General features: G+C 37.6%; 1 protein-coding gene across 5 annotated transcripts in view; it reads left to right on the top strand.

The window, feature by feature from the left end:
* The window catches only part of Asxl3 (additional sex combs like transcriptional regulator 3), a 133,272-nt gene that overhangs the window by 36,561 nt on the left and 81,717 nt on the right, over positions 1–14,994 (top strand). The gene's annotated exons all lie outside the window — the stretch shown is intronic.

Consider the following 14,994-nt stretch of genomic DNA (forward strand, 5'->3'; position numbering starts at 1 on the left):
TGAACTTCCTTGAATTTTAAGGGGATATTTTCAAGCTGTGAATTCTGTTCCTTGTTTCATTTTTATCACTTTCAAGAAAATTACATTATGATTCTTTTGGTGTACATAATTTAGTATTGCAATTTTGTCCTGCAGAAGCTGCTGTACCTTTTTCCACCCTGCCCACTCATCCCACCATTGGTCCCCAATCATGATTTGGGAGGAAGACAATGTAATTAAAATCTCTGTCAGTAAACTCATAGGAACCAGCAAACTATATTTAAGCAAACAAATTTTAAAGGATCCTTACAGAAATACTGTATTTCAGTAATAACCTCAAGTCATTCTTTTTGCTAATGGCCATCAGAATCCCTTCCCGTGCTCTCCCCATGTTGACCACAGTTCTGACCTTTAGAATTTGTGCTGCAGAAGCAAGCACAGTCCTTCCCTTCAAACTGATACACTTGTTCATAGACCCCATAAGACTGATGCTACTTAATTACTATTTGACCCTCTACGTACAGGGGTTCTATATTTAACATAAAGAAGACTCTTGTTTTAGTAAAATAGCTTCAGACATTTACATTATTTTCAATAACTGTGCTTGACTTGGTAACTTTGTTCCTATCACCATTTATCCCCCCACCCCTCCAGCCCATCCTTGTCACGCTGTTTTACACCTTGGCAACACCTTGGAGTTAGAAAGAAGACAAACCAAAGAGGCACAGCAATTTCTGGCATTCCTGGTGGGGCAGGGACTGGGGTGTCCTGAGATGAAGGAGAACTTTAGCTAATTCACACTGTTACGCTGCCTGCACAAGAAAGCACTCGTGGTGTCTCTCAACATGTGTCGAGATTCTACTCTGTGCTGGAGCGGTTCTCGACCTTGCTTTTCCAGAAGAAAGTAATAGAAACAAACCTGTCTTGGAGACTGTACTCTTTGAGATGACCAATAAGTCAAACAGATGCATAATATTTGTGATTTAGTCATGACAAGTGATACTAGGAAAGTAAAGGAGTAACAGTAGAAGAAAGTAGTATATTCGAAAAAAAATCCTAAGTGGAGTGAAGGAGTATGTATTTAAAGGTAGTTTAGGTACAGAGAACAGTACTTACAAAGGCCTTGAGGCAGGAGAGTGACTGAAATGTTCTAGAATAGCTGGTATTTTAGGGAACTCACAATGATAAAAGGAGGATAGCATGGTAAGATATAAAACTAGATAAGGTATGGGGGCCAGATCATATAATATCTTGCTGTAGGCTTTTTTTTTTTGAGTGATATATTAGGCTGTTACAGGGTTTTGAGCTAGAAAGATAACAATCTCACATTTTAGCTATATTGCCAAGTAGAAACAAACAAGACCCCAAGCAGAGAGCTATTATCATAATCTGAGGGGAAGGTGATGGTTAGTTGAGTGAAAGAAGCAGCAGTGGGTATGATGAAGAGTGATTGGATTCTGGATATATTTGAAGGAAGATTCCATAGTAGTTGCTGACTGATGATTGTATATGTGAGATAAAGGAATTGGGAATGACTACGTAGTTTTGAGTGTGAGCAAGTAGAAAAATAGTATTGTCTTTACTTTAGACGTAACAATTTATTTTGGACATTGAACATGAGATTCCATTTTGACATCCAGGTAGATGTGTTAGTAACTGCATTTATCTGTCCAAAATTCAAAGAAAATTTTAGCTTCGTACATGGTGAGACATACAGGGTCTTACCTAAAATGAAAATGATTAAAGATCTACATATTAAAACAGGAACACCTTAACTGCTGGGAGGTAAAAATAGGTACAACTCTTAAAGGCATAGGCATAGGCAAAGACATTTTGAATGGAAGTCCAGTGGCACACAAAATGATATCAGCAATCAACAAATGGGATCATATCAAAGAAAAGTTTCTGTACAGCAAAGGAAACTGAAGAATGAAGAGGCAACCTACAGAATGGTAAAAATTTTTACCACCTATTCCTTGGACAGGGGCCTGACCAAGCGTTCTGCAGCTCTTTGTTTCTTGTTTATGAGAGGGAATCTTTTTTGTCTGTCTTAAACTACTGTGAAGATAATGATACACAGTGTATTAGCAATTGTTTTTCTCTTATTATTTTGTTATGAAAGTTTGTATGATTTTTCTATAAAATTTTTTTAAAAGTATGTTAGAAAAAAGAAATACAAAGGGAAGACTGGAGATACAGAGTTGAAAATGGTCAGTTTATAGGAGATATTCATAGGCGTGAAACTGGATGAGATCAGCGAGGAACTGAAGGCAAATCACAAAGTAGAGAGGCTCAAAGGCTGAGCTGAGGAGCACTTGACATTCAAGAGGGTGGAGAGGTGGTGGGAAACAGCAAATGAGACTAATGCCAAGGGGACATGAGAACAAGGGTTCTGTCTGGGAAACCAAGTGAAGAAAGTGTTTCGGGAAGGAAATGACTGAAATACATCATTGCTTTTGATGTGTCAGGTTGTGCTGGCTAAGAAATTACTACTGTATTTGCATTGTGAATATGGGTGACCTGGACATTGATGATTTCTGTGAAATGGCAATGCCACATCTGAAAGGGTTGGATTGAAGGGCATGGGTGGGGGGAAATTGGGGATCACAGGTATAGACAATTTTTGAAGTTTTTTTGAGCTAGAGAAAAGGAGTGAAATATAAAAATGGCTGGAAGGAAAGATAGAGTCAAGAGAAAGGTTTTGGTTTTTTAACAATGAAAAATCAGTTATTAGAAAAATTATTCACTGAAAAGAAATTTCCAGCTAAAGAGGACAAATTGACAGTGTGGGAGTGGGGAGGGATGTCGTGGTGTCGTATACCTGATTGGATGAAGAAGAGTGGGAGCTATGCAGATGACTCTGGCCTGAGCGGGAGTGAGGACGGGCCCGGGAGGGAGGCGGGAGGAGACCTCAGCTTATTCCCACAGGTGGAAAAGTGTGTGAGCACATGTGGAGGAAGCGTGTGGAAGCTTGCTTCTTACTCCAGCATTTTCTCTATGAAATAGGAAATAAGTTTATTAGCTGAAATGAGAATGGTGGGTTGTTTGAGGAATTTAAGGAGAAGATATATTTGTCTGAGAGAGGCTGATAGCATTAAAGACACTAAAGGTTATGAATTTTGGACTTAATATGGGGTCAGTAAGCATGGTTGTACAGCCTCTTTCCCCCCAGTTTTGGTCAAGGCTGCTTTCAAGTGCAGTGCGGGTACATAGTTAGATTTCAGTGGGCTTGAGGGTTTTCCAAATGTGACTACTGAAGCAAGAAAAGGACAGAGGGGTAGAGAGTTGAAGATGGGTGTGGAGATAAGTGATGACATGGTCATGTGAGGATGGTGTGATCGTGGAAGTTTCACTGAGATGGAAGGCCTGTTGGAGCTGGTATTCTAGAGAAAATGAGTTCGAAGCAAAGGGATAAGAGAGTGGAATCTGTGACACTGAGCTTAGAGGAACAGAATGGAATGTGTGTGAGAGATGAAAGAAGGAGCTAGGTCTAAGGCAGTCATGAATGGTTAAGCAGTATGTGTACTCTTTAGAGGCCCCTGGAGGAAAAGGCCATAAATTTTGGTAGATAAGTACCATGAAGAGGAGCAGTTGACAGTATAGTCTGATGTCATGAAACACAGTGCTGGTGGCATCTAAAGAGCAGGGAGGGAGAAGAGTCTTAAGGAAGAACAAGAAAAGGCTAGCTCACCTGTCCCATTCCAGGTGCAGTGCTACAAGCCAAGAAAAGACAATGCTTACCACTGGCGAGTGTCCTGGAGATGAGTGTCTGAAGGAGAGAACCAAGTTTTGTAGACCAAAGAGTGAAAGGAGTATTTAGAGAAAATACGGAGGTTTGAGATTTTTCTTAGGACTAATACTGACTTCCAAAGGAGACAGAGGAATAGTTTTAGTCGTTGAGCAGGGGTGGGAGATAGGGTAAGAGCACTCAGCCAGTAATTAAACCAAAGCAGGGATAAGTAAACTCCCCTAATTTGACATGTGAATAGGTACTTCACAGAATAACTCATACCCTCACATATCCAGCTAATGCAACCCAAATTAGATTTCCTGGCCTCTCCTTTGAAGTTGCATTAGAGAAATTGCTTTGGGGAATCACTGAAAGAATAGTAAATAGCGTATTTCCTCGAGTGTTTCCTTGACTTGCCCACTTTTATACCTTATTGCAAACCACAATTGCTTCTTGCAGGACAAGCGAATTTCCTATTCATGTAAGTACCATGTACTTCTGTGTTAACCTATTAACCTAGCCTCAAGATACATTTTCAAACTTAGATATTGAAAATCTATTGAATGTGTATTAGCCTTTAACTCTCTACATCCATATTCTTTGACTGTCACAGTATTTCTATGAAGCACATGATTTTTTAATAGGATCTGTTATTTTATTTTAATTACCAATAGAGAAGCAAACTTAGGTTAAATGTCTCATCCAATTCTCAAGCCTGGGTATGTGGGACACCAAAGACTGGGCTCTAGTCACTCAGATACTGTTCCTGGTACCAGGAGGAACAGTTATCAGCCAGTGGCCACTGATATATTTTGTCTTTCCAGCAATAGTCCTACGTCATAAACTTGAGAATTTGACAAAGAGGAACCCCTGGCTTATCCACATGAATGAATGGGATACCCCATGATTGCTTACATGTCAATAATAAATTCCAGGAAACTGAACTGTGTTAGGTGATTTCCTTGCTGACTGTATGTACATATTTGAACCAGAACTTAGAATGATTGTGCTTTCCATACTTTTTACAGCTGTACAAATATATCTTGAAAATTTGAAGAGAGAGAGAAGGTGGGGTACATGTGTGGGTGTGGGAATGAGGAAGAAAGGAGGAAGGATAGGGAGAGAGGGAGGAAGGGAAGACCCCATTTGTTTTTCTCTTTCTGTTCCCTACCCTTCTGCTATTCCCCCACTGAGTGAAAGTTGGAAGTTTTGTATTAAGGTAAATAATAACCATGAATGGGTAATATACCCTTGACACAATCAAAAAATAAGTCTGCTACTATAGGGTTATTCTAAATTAGTAAAGCTTAATTGACATGTGGTGCACATAACAGTTAAGTAGAGAAATATTTGAAAACAATCTTACAGAAACTGGTAACTTGATAACAAGAAAGAAATCTTAGCAACTTGACACCAGTCATAAACACTGACTCCCTTAGGTAGAGTGAAGATATGCCAATAGTGCTTTAGTCCTCCCTTTTGAATCAGTTGGCCAGCATGGGAGATGCCTTACCAAGATACTTCTTTTTAAAGTTTTGTTGAAAATTTTTATGGTGTGGGAAAAGTGGTATATTATTGATTTTAGAATTTATGAGACACAGGACTATGGTTATGTGTATGTTTCTTTGACTTCTGCACAGTCCCTCAACTTAATAAGTATTGGAAATATAGACTTGAGAAAGTAAACTGTTCAAATTTTACAAGCAAAGCTCTAGAGATCGAAGAGTGATTTAGGTGAGTCACTTGATGTATCTATGTTGACAACCCATGACCATTTATGCCTATATAATTATAGATCTTTGTCACCCAAAGAAAATCTTATGAATTTTATAGTCTGTTTTAGTCAGAGATTTATGGGTATGTTTGTGTCTGAGTTGTTTTCTGAGCATAATACATTGGTATAATCATGAGTTTCCTCACACATACTAAGTTGACTTACAATGCATTGCTGGTTTGCAGAATGCATATATATTTTATATGAAATGATTCTATCAGTGGACAATCTTCACCCTCTTCATCGTTGCCTAGAAATTCTTATTAACAAGAAAGAAATGTGTTTCCTTTCTTATGGCTATAATATATTTCACGTTTGAAATCAACCATCCTATTTATTTTCTTAAAACGAGGAAACCAGAGAATGTACAGTTTTCATCCGCAGAGATCAAAAAGGGTTCTGCTTGCTATTAACCCTAATGACTTTCAGGGAGGAAGCAGAACACAGGCAAGGGAATTTGTATTTTAAAAGTCCTATTTAAGAGAAAAAGAGAGAGAAAATGTATCCTACGCTTCAGACCTTAGACCCTAGGGTACATAATGATTCCAACATTTCAAGAATTTTATAGGGCCTCTTTTCATTATTCTTTATGGCTAGTTTTATAAGTGAATTTCTGATTATGTGATTCTTGGCAGAGTTGTGTTAATGTAATGAAACATTATTCAGTGCAGCCTTTGTTTTCATTGGCTCGGAGACCACCATTTGGAGGGTCTTTTATCAAAAATGAAAAGTGCTGTAAGGTGGCCCGAAGTGTGTGGGTAGGATCTCTGTTGAGACATCAATTACATACAGATGAGGAGCTTCGTGGAGAGAGTGAGGAGTGTGCTAATAAAGCAGCCCTCCTTGGGTAGCAGCCACACCAAGTTTACAGAGCATCTTCCCAGGAGAGGAAATGAAGGGAAAATGAGGGTGACTGCAGAGCTGGGAAGGGAATTCTTTGAGTAATTTTAGAGGTTGCCCACCTATTTGGTGTCTTTTTCTTTGTGGTCATATTTTGGTGCAGCTTTTCTGTGTCTTACTGGGAGTGCTCCACTATGATTTCGTATAGGATGCTGTGTGGTGGATGGGAAGTGGGGTTCCACCATAGTGACGGTAGGTTCCAGAGTGTTCATGGCAGAGAATGAAACAGCATGGTCAGTATCTGTCTGGCAGTCCTTGCTAAGAATACTGTAGGAACAGGAAGAAAATTCCTTCAGTGTCTATAACAGGTCCCCTCATTTTCTTGGGTTAAGCAGATTTGTCTTTCATCCACCATCTTTGCATTTTAGTTAATAATTGTTAGCTCATGTAGACACCTGCTATACCTTTGTGGCCTTGAGAAACTTAAGTTCATGAGCATTATGTTGTTTTAATGATACACAGAAGAAAGTACAGAGGAAAGAGAGTACTCTTGACAGTCAGAAGCGACCACTGGCTGGATATAATAATTCCTCTTCCTTCTTCCCAGTCTGCCTCCTTCGATCCCTGCCCAGAGGTTTCAGAGATCATGAGAAGCATGAGGGATTTCGAAGGACCATGCGGCCCTAGGTCTTGCCTCATGCTAAGGCTGTTCTCAAATCAGTCAATTCAGTTAGACATATTCTAATAGCAGATGACTAGAGGGAGGGAAATCTCACATTCTTGTGTTTGTCTGTTTGTGTTTTTGATAACCTTTATAGCAAAGACATTTTTTTCTTATGCTGAAACCTTTTGTGCTTTTAATTAAACTAATTTCCTCTTCCTTTCCCCTCTGATGATGGAGAACAGCTGGTCACCATTTAGCTACCACCCTTTCATTTTAACTTCTCCAAATGATTTACTCCAACTCTAGCAAATGGATATCCACGTATGGATACTATTTTCTGTTTCTTTCATCCATTAGGGACCTCTTCTTACATTTTGTCCCTTGAACTGTGAACTTTTTTGTTGTGCAAATAGATTTTAGTCAGGTTTAACAGTCCAGAGTTCTGGAGGAAAAGAAAGTTTTCTCTTTAAGTGCAGATAAAGTGATGCATTTAAGTGTACTTTCCCTTTTTTCCCTGAGTTATGGGATAAATATTTCATAATATAGAGATAAAGATTAGAAAAGTATGATCTCATAATGAAAATAAACCCTCCCTCAAATGAAAACAAAATTAAAGGTATTCCCCCAATTACTCATCTTAACTAGGCAGCCTGTGTTCTGTTTGATTTAAATAGTCTGTGATTTGTATATAGGAACAAATGCTCTTAAAATAAAAGTACTTGTTCATTGATGCCAGAACAAGAAATAACCCATTTTCTCTTTTGTTTTTAAAGTGACTTAGATAACCATTTCTTAAACAGTTATCCACCTGCATACTGTACCTCACTCCTCTTTATTGTACATGGGAGTTGATACTTTATATGTGGAAATAATTAGTAATGCTGCCCATAGCGAAGCACTTGCCTGTGCTAGCCTTTTGCTGATATCCTTCCTGTCCACTTGTTTCTATTTCTCGTTTTCTAGGTCAATTGCTTTATTTCTGTACAGCTGTTTCAGGAAAGTGATGCAGCATGGGAGGTCACAGGTGTTGTACAAGTACAGAAAAAATAGCTGCTAACATTTTTTCATCTCACACAGGCAGCATATGGTGTTATTACTCTTCATCGTTCTGAGAGAGAAAATCATTGTTGGTTCTATACTAGGACGTTAGGTGTTTAAAGGCTGCTGTGGATAGGATGTGCTTTTCTTATTAATATATTTATTTGGGGGTTGAAGGTTTTTTTTGCTAGTTTGTGTCTGAAGAGATTTTTTTTAGGGACATCCAGAGGTACTCATATACCTGAATTTGCTTGGCTGATAAATTGAATGCTTATAGGTGGATGATATTCTTATAGCTCCATCTTCAGTGTGTGAGTACAAACCTGGGTATTTGTGAACCACCGGGTACACTGTGATGAGGCTGTGGTCTGTCCAGTTCTGTGACAAGTGAGTGTCACTTCTGGCATTGATGTCAACTAAAAAAATCGTTAAGGTGTCCACCATGATGATATCTTGAAGGAGCACTGTCTTAGTGCTATCTGTTGCTAGTATAATTATCCTCTTATTCACCACTCAGGTTAGTTTTCTTTGTTCTTTTTCCTCTCAAAACCTTTCCTAAATAAGAGAAGGGCTTCTCTAGGCTGGTGATGCAGATTATGTACAATATAGTAAAAATTTAAGTTAATTAAGAGTATTTTATTCCTAGAAAATATTGCCCTAAATATTATCAAGAGATTGATAGTTACCATATTCAGAGCCCTTGCCTTTGAAAAATTTTGAGGGAAATATTGCCATTTCCATCATTATATTGTTACTATTGGTCCATTTAATTGCTAGTTTTTTTAGTCCTTTGAATGTGCTTTTTTTCTATTGAATGTGCTTTTTTTTCTATTGAATGCAGCAAGAAAACTTGTTTAATCTCAGGTGACTATTCCTGTTTGTGAAAAGAAATATTTTTAGAGAGGGCAGATCTCCATACTCTGGATCCAAAGTGATTTAGGAATTACATTTCTCTGAAAGAAATGAGAGTCCAGTAAAGATTTTATTGGAGTCACATGGATTGCTCTGATCTTTTAAAGCCAATTTTTAGTATTTTGGCCACATATTTTGTTGTTGTGCATATCCAGAATCTGTGATATATATGATCTCAAATTTAAGTACTGTCTATAAAGCTAATTACAGTTTCAAATTCTTTTATTTGCCATTTGGGAAAGATTTTTAAATTATCAGTGTACTGATTCTTCAAAACAAATTTTAGTTATCAACACTATTTCCAGAGGCCTACTTTTTCTCACATAAAATTAATCATTCTGCACTATTTTCCTTTGAAATAATATTTTTTAAAAACTTCATGGCATCTTGATTCTTGTTCACTGTTTTTCTGTCTGCATCATACACTGTATTTGATATGAGGAAATGTACTCAGTAATAGTTATGTGATCAGACTAAGGATTAATAAATAAACTTTTAAGACTCAACCCTCTTTTAAAGTGTTATTGAATCCTAACCAGTGACCATTATCCCCAGTATCCTATATACTCTAAATTTAATTTTTTATTCATTAAAACTTCATTAAACCCATAGTGTATTTCAGAATCCTTTCTACAGAAAATGTTGGGATTTGAGAGCATCTAGTTACACTGTTCAAAAATTAAGAGTATTTGGAGAAGGACCTGATAGTAAAAAGGGTCAAATATCATACTCTCACTTGCCTTTATTAGGTGTTCAAACACTGGTTCCCTGAGCCTGTTGCTTATGAGGTGGCTTAATAGGACGTTTAGTAATTAATAGTGCAGTGGCTAATATCTAGGTCCTGACCTACGATGCAGCTCTGCACCTCCATGGCTTCTGCCATTTATATAGTGTAATGATTTTTAATTTTGACTTCTAAATCTTATTTATTGTTATTTTTCTATGAAAAACTTTAAAACTGTGCCTTTCCTCTTAAAATAAGACAGACAAAGAATAGAAGAGGGGAATGTATCAATAATGGTTGGCAATACGGGCAACTTCGCACTGACTTGTAGAGGAAGGTGTATGTGTTGGCTTTCACATTTCTCATCATTGATTTTAAGATAAAGAACTTTCTTTTTCAAATAGACTTCTGTTTTCAAATTGGAAAAACTTTATTTATATGTATGCTTTTTCATAGTAAAGTTACATTTGCTGACCTCCTCTTCTATAAATTCTTGTTACCAACAGTAATTCAAAGTTTATTTCAACAGTTGATAACTTTAAGTAAATTTAGTGAAAAATCAAGTTTAAATTTTTAGTTTAATATACATATTTAGTTTAACCATTCTGAGTCCATAAGTTGCTGTCTTGGTTACTTTTCTCTCATTGCTGGGACAAAATACTTGACGCCCAAAATTAAGGAAGGAAAGGTTTATTTCGCTTACAGTTTGTGGAGGTTTTAGTCCATACTTGGCAGGTTACAAGGCAGAGTGGCACATGGCAGAGGGCTAAGCTCATGGTGGCAGAACACAGCAAAAGTAACAAGCACTAAAAGGGAGGAATGGCCCCAAACAGCCTCTTCCTCTCCCTTACATATGCAAACTATCCACCCCAAGGCGGGTGTAGCTCTCACACCCATAATCAATCAAACTCTTAAAAGCCTGCCCCATGGCCACATGAAGCTTTGGGGGGACACACAGACACAAACCATAACAGTTGCTGAGCCTGTGGCTTCTAAGGCCAACACAAGTCCCAGTATTGGAGAGACTGTCATGAATTCATCTAAACTCCCAAGTAAGCAAGGGTCGGGAAGAAGCAAGTCTACTCTAGGATAGTCCCAAAAGCTTTTAGGGGAGCTGTTTGACCTTGATCTGCCTCAATAAGTTTGCCAGGAAAAGTGAGAAGAAGCAATATTTGAAGAACAGACCTTCAGAGCAAGTGCAGCAAACAACACTGCTAGAGGTCTTCAGGAAGTGCTGAGGAGTCTCTGCTAGCTAGAGAGGTGCGGGGCATAGAGGAGGTCAGCAAAATGTGAGATTAGAAAAAGAGGCAGATCAAGTTTACATTCTGATTTCTCCCTTCTTTATATCTTGAGTCATGGGCCAAAATTAGAGTTGCAGGTGTCTCCTTGTACATCTGTCAGTGTGTTAGTAATTGGGTTAGGAAATAATGCTGCCCATATCTCCTCTCTAGCACTCCACATAGGAGCTTGAACCCGCTTTTTCTAGTTTAGTAGCGTGTTCAGCTTGAATGGTGAGTAAAAAAGTAGAAGGGGAAAATTTAGAGACACTAAAAATCCATGCTGCACAGTTTTGCTGTAAACAGTCACCAGTTTCTCTGGCCTTGGCAGCAGCCTCATGGTTACCTATAATTTTCCACCTGCCCTTGCCTCCTGACCTTCTAAATGGGATATTTTAAAGGAGGGCTTTGAGAGTGTAAGAGTAGTGGTACATGGGAGGTAAGCTTAAAAACCTGCAGGTTAGCTTTAACTGTGGATTTTGCCTTGCCTAATTTTGGGGAAGCAACAAAATATAGGCCAAAATAGTACTTTAAAAATTGTTGACTAATGAAAATTCCAGGAAAAACTTGTCTTCTTATTTTGGTGTCCACATCTTCAGTTTGTCCACCTATGAAAAGGACATTCTATCTTGTGGAGTTTCAGGCTATAAAGTCTTGGCCCTATAGTATTTTTGTGATCATGCCAGTACACAGTTAAAAAATAGCTTCCATTCTGTCCAGAATGCTAAAGAAATATCTGTTTCTAAGCTGCATGTCACTATATGATATTTATTGGATAAAACATCTGTCCTAATTCTTCAGTTTCCTGGCTCCTGTTGTAATTTTACTTATAGGGGATTTCCTTGAGCATCAATTTTTTTTTCTGGCTTGTATTTCAGAGGCTAGACTTACTTCTTTAACTGAATAGTCAAGCAGTTGTTTTGAAAGTACTCTTGATTATTTATTATATCTATTATTAAGAAAGTTGCAAAAACAAACAAGGTAGAAATCTTGTTTCCTCAGGGTACAAATCTGCATGAACCTGTATAATTGAATTACTCAGTGAATGAGTATGTTTTGATTTAGCCATCCCTATGTCATATATATATAGCAAAAAACAAAGAAGCTCATATGTTCGTGTTAAAGGTCCATATTTGTCAGTGCTTATGATAATATATGTACATGTGGGTGTGCTTCTTGGAGCTTGTGGATGAACTGCGTGTACACACAACCTGCAGTTTTATTTCTTAAAAATTTTCACTAAAAATAAACTTTTAGTCCAAAGGAGCAATCACCTACAGAGTTTGTTTCCTAAAAAATTTTGATTTTCTTTGAAGTTCCATACTTATTTTATCAGAATCAATAATTAGGGAAAAATGGTCGAACCCATAGAAATATCTCAGGACCAAGTTCTAGGAGGGGTCGGGAGGAAAATGTCGCCTAGTACATGAATACTCATGGTCCTTTACTGGATTTGGAAGGGGCTGTAAGATCAAACAGAGAGCTGGATGAAGGAAGATAGATTACATTGACAGCTAAGTTTATAGTGTTACCTAGTGGTATCCCAACTGTGTAGTCCTGCCCTCCCTCTGAAATTCTGCACTCTAAATTGAACAGATTTTTTTTCTTTTGGGAACTACCTATATAGATGTATGTGAATTACAGTGAACACATTCCAATAATAAATTTAAACCATGAGACCAGCACATTTCCCAATTATCGGATGGTTTTGTAGGTCAGAAACAAATGGAGCACATGGTGAGCTAGCTGGTTGTTACGCTTAGGAAGGACAGTGGATTGTGCACTACCTATCGGAGCTGTCAGAAAATAGGAGGGAAACAGAGGCTTAGTTATGTACTCAGAAATTATTATTTGATCCTGCTGTACAGAAGCTCACCTTTGAAAGATGTATGAAGAAAAGCCCTTCCCAAGCAGATGGGTAGTGCATTTGAATTTGGATGTCCAATACACAGGAGCATGCTTATGTATTTTCCATAAATTCCCTCATATCCACAGGCTGCCTTTGGTTCTCCTTTTTAACCAGCCAGTAAGTTTTCAGTTTTCTAGATGGAAATGCCACTGTGAATTAAAAAATAATTTGTTTTAAAAAGTAATTTTTAAGTAAAATTAAAAAGAAAATTTAATTTATTATTACGTGTTTGACTTTTTGCTGGATTTATGTTATATCCATTTCTGTCCGTTCAATTGGGATTGTTTTTCTTGTCTGCCAACTTTCTGTCACCTCCTTTGTTTAGAACACTTTTTAGAGACTTTACAACATTAAAAAAACATTCTAATAGTCTTGGAAAGTATGGTGGGGCTAAGTGTTATGAATTACTCTAGTGATGGTGTCAGAGAGTGAAGCCTGAGAACCATAGTTTATACAAGGTATCTTATAAAATATTTCTTGTCTTGAACATTTAAACTATCTCAATGAAAAATGTCATACTGTATCACATGGAAAAAGTCACCTAATCTTTAATTCAAGGACTTCTGTCACTATATAAATATGTGTGTAAATTCTTTTAGCCATACTATTTCCTGAGCCTATCACTCTAACCTATATTTCATAATTTCTTTCATGTCAGAGGTTGAATGCCTTGTTTCTGCTTGACCTTATTAACTTCCTGTTTTAGTGCCTCCACCATAAAGCAACTAAATTACACTTCTGTAGAAGTGGAATTTTCTCTACCTGATCCTGACTTTCAAGATTAAATATTTTAAGTGGAAAAATTATGAGCTCTAGAATTAGACTGGGCTGACCTTAGCTCACAGCTCTGCTGTTTCATTGCCTGTGTCACTGTGGATTATGTTTTCAGTCTTTCTGTTATCTCACTCTCTGTATCCAATACAAAGATAGGACCTTTTTGTTTTATATATATATATAAAGAAAAACCCCAACTGCAAGGACTCAATGAAATACATGTAAAGTGCCTAGATTAATAGTTAACAGTTATTTCCCTCAATTTGTTCATTTGACTTTCTGATTACCTTCTGTATTAAAACAAAATCAGATTAATTCCTCCTCCACAATTTCCTTCTCATGAACCACATGTTCATTTCTAGGCAAGATGCGCTTGTATCTGTCAGAAGCAATTTCAGTGTCTTTGACACTGTGTATTTGCATATGCTTCCATTTCTTAACTACAGCTATTAGTGATAATAATTATTATTTTGTGCTAAAGATTGATAACTACAATAATTTTACTTCTGCATTTATCTTTAAAGTGCTGGTCAGGATTTCTTCAAGTTACCATTACTTGGAAAATTTTCTTCACATAGCATTTACCCCATTGCCCTTAAAAAGTCATGTTGTGAGATTTTGCAATATGTTCTGAAGATATTTTCTTTCATCTAACTTCCTCTTACCTCCTGCCTTTGACATATGCCTCTGCTTTGCCACTAAGCATAATACATTGGAACTTTGATTCCCCAAATAACTTCTCCCCTGTGTACACAGAGAAGGACCTGCCTCTGTGCTCCTGCCAAGATCCCTGCAGCATTAAAACTAGTTTCCAAGGTGGAAGGGGACTGGAGCAAGAGTGCTAGCTCCCACATGGGTTTCACAGAGCAGGAAGTCTCTGTGGGTGCCCTGTCCTGTGTCAGTGAGACATCAGTTCTCATACAAAGCAGTCTTCTGGAAGAACATGTCTGCTGTAGAATAAGCCAAGGGAAAGACTGACTCTGTAAAACTGTACAGATTATACTGCAGTGAGAAAAGAACGTCATTTCTTGAAAATAATGTAATTGTCTTGAGTTGACAATAAGCATCTCACATTTTCTTTTCTCCATGCCATGTGTCTTATCCCACCGGAGAAGAGAAGCATATCCCTGCAGGCTATATATCCCATAGAGAGAAGGTCCTTTAATAGAGGAGCCATAATGTCTGTGAATCAGATGAATTGGGGACAGCTTCATTCATTTCGATAGTTTCTTTAAAATACTATGTACTTCCTAATCTCCATAGTCTGATTCAGACGTTTGGTGATTGCCAACTCTTGAAGCAGTTACTGTGCTATTTTTTGTGCCAATACAATAGCTCTATGACATAGAAATTATCGTCAATTAGCGGGTATG

Source organism: Chinchilla lanigera, unplaced genomic scaffold (genome assembly GCF_000276665.1).
Source record: "Chinchilla lanigera isolate Chin_1 unplaced genomic scaffold, ChiLan1.0 scaffold00001, whole genome shotgun sequence".
Taxonomy (NCBI): Eukaryota; Metazoa; Chordata; class Mammalia; order Rodentia; family Chinchillidae; genus Chinchilla; species Chinchilla lanigera.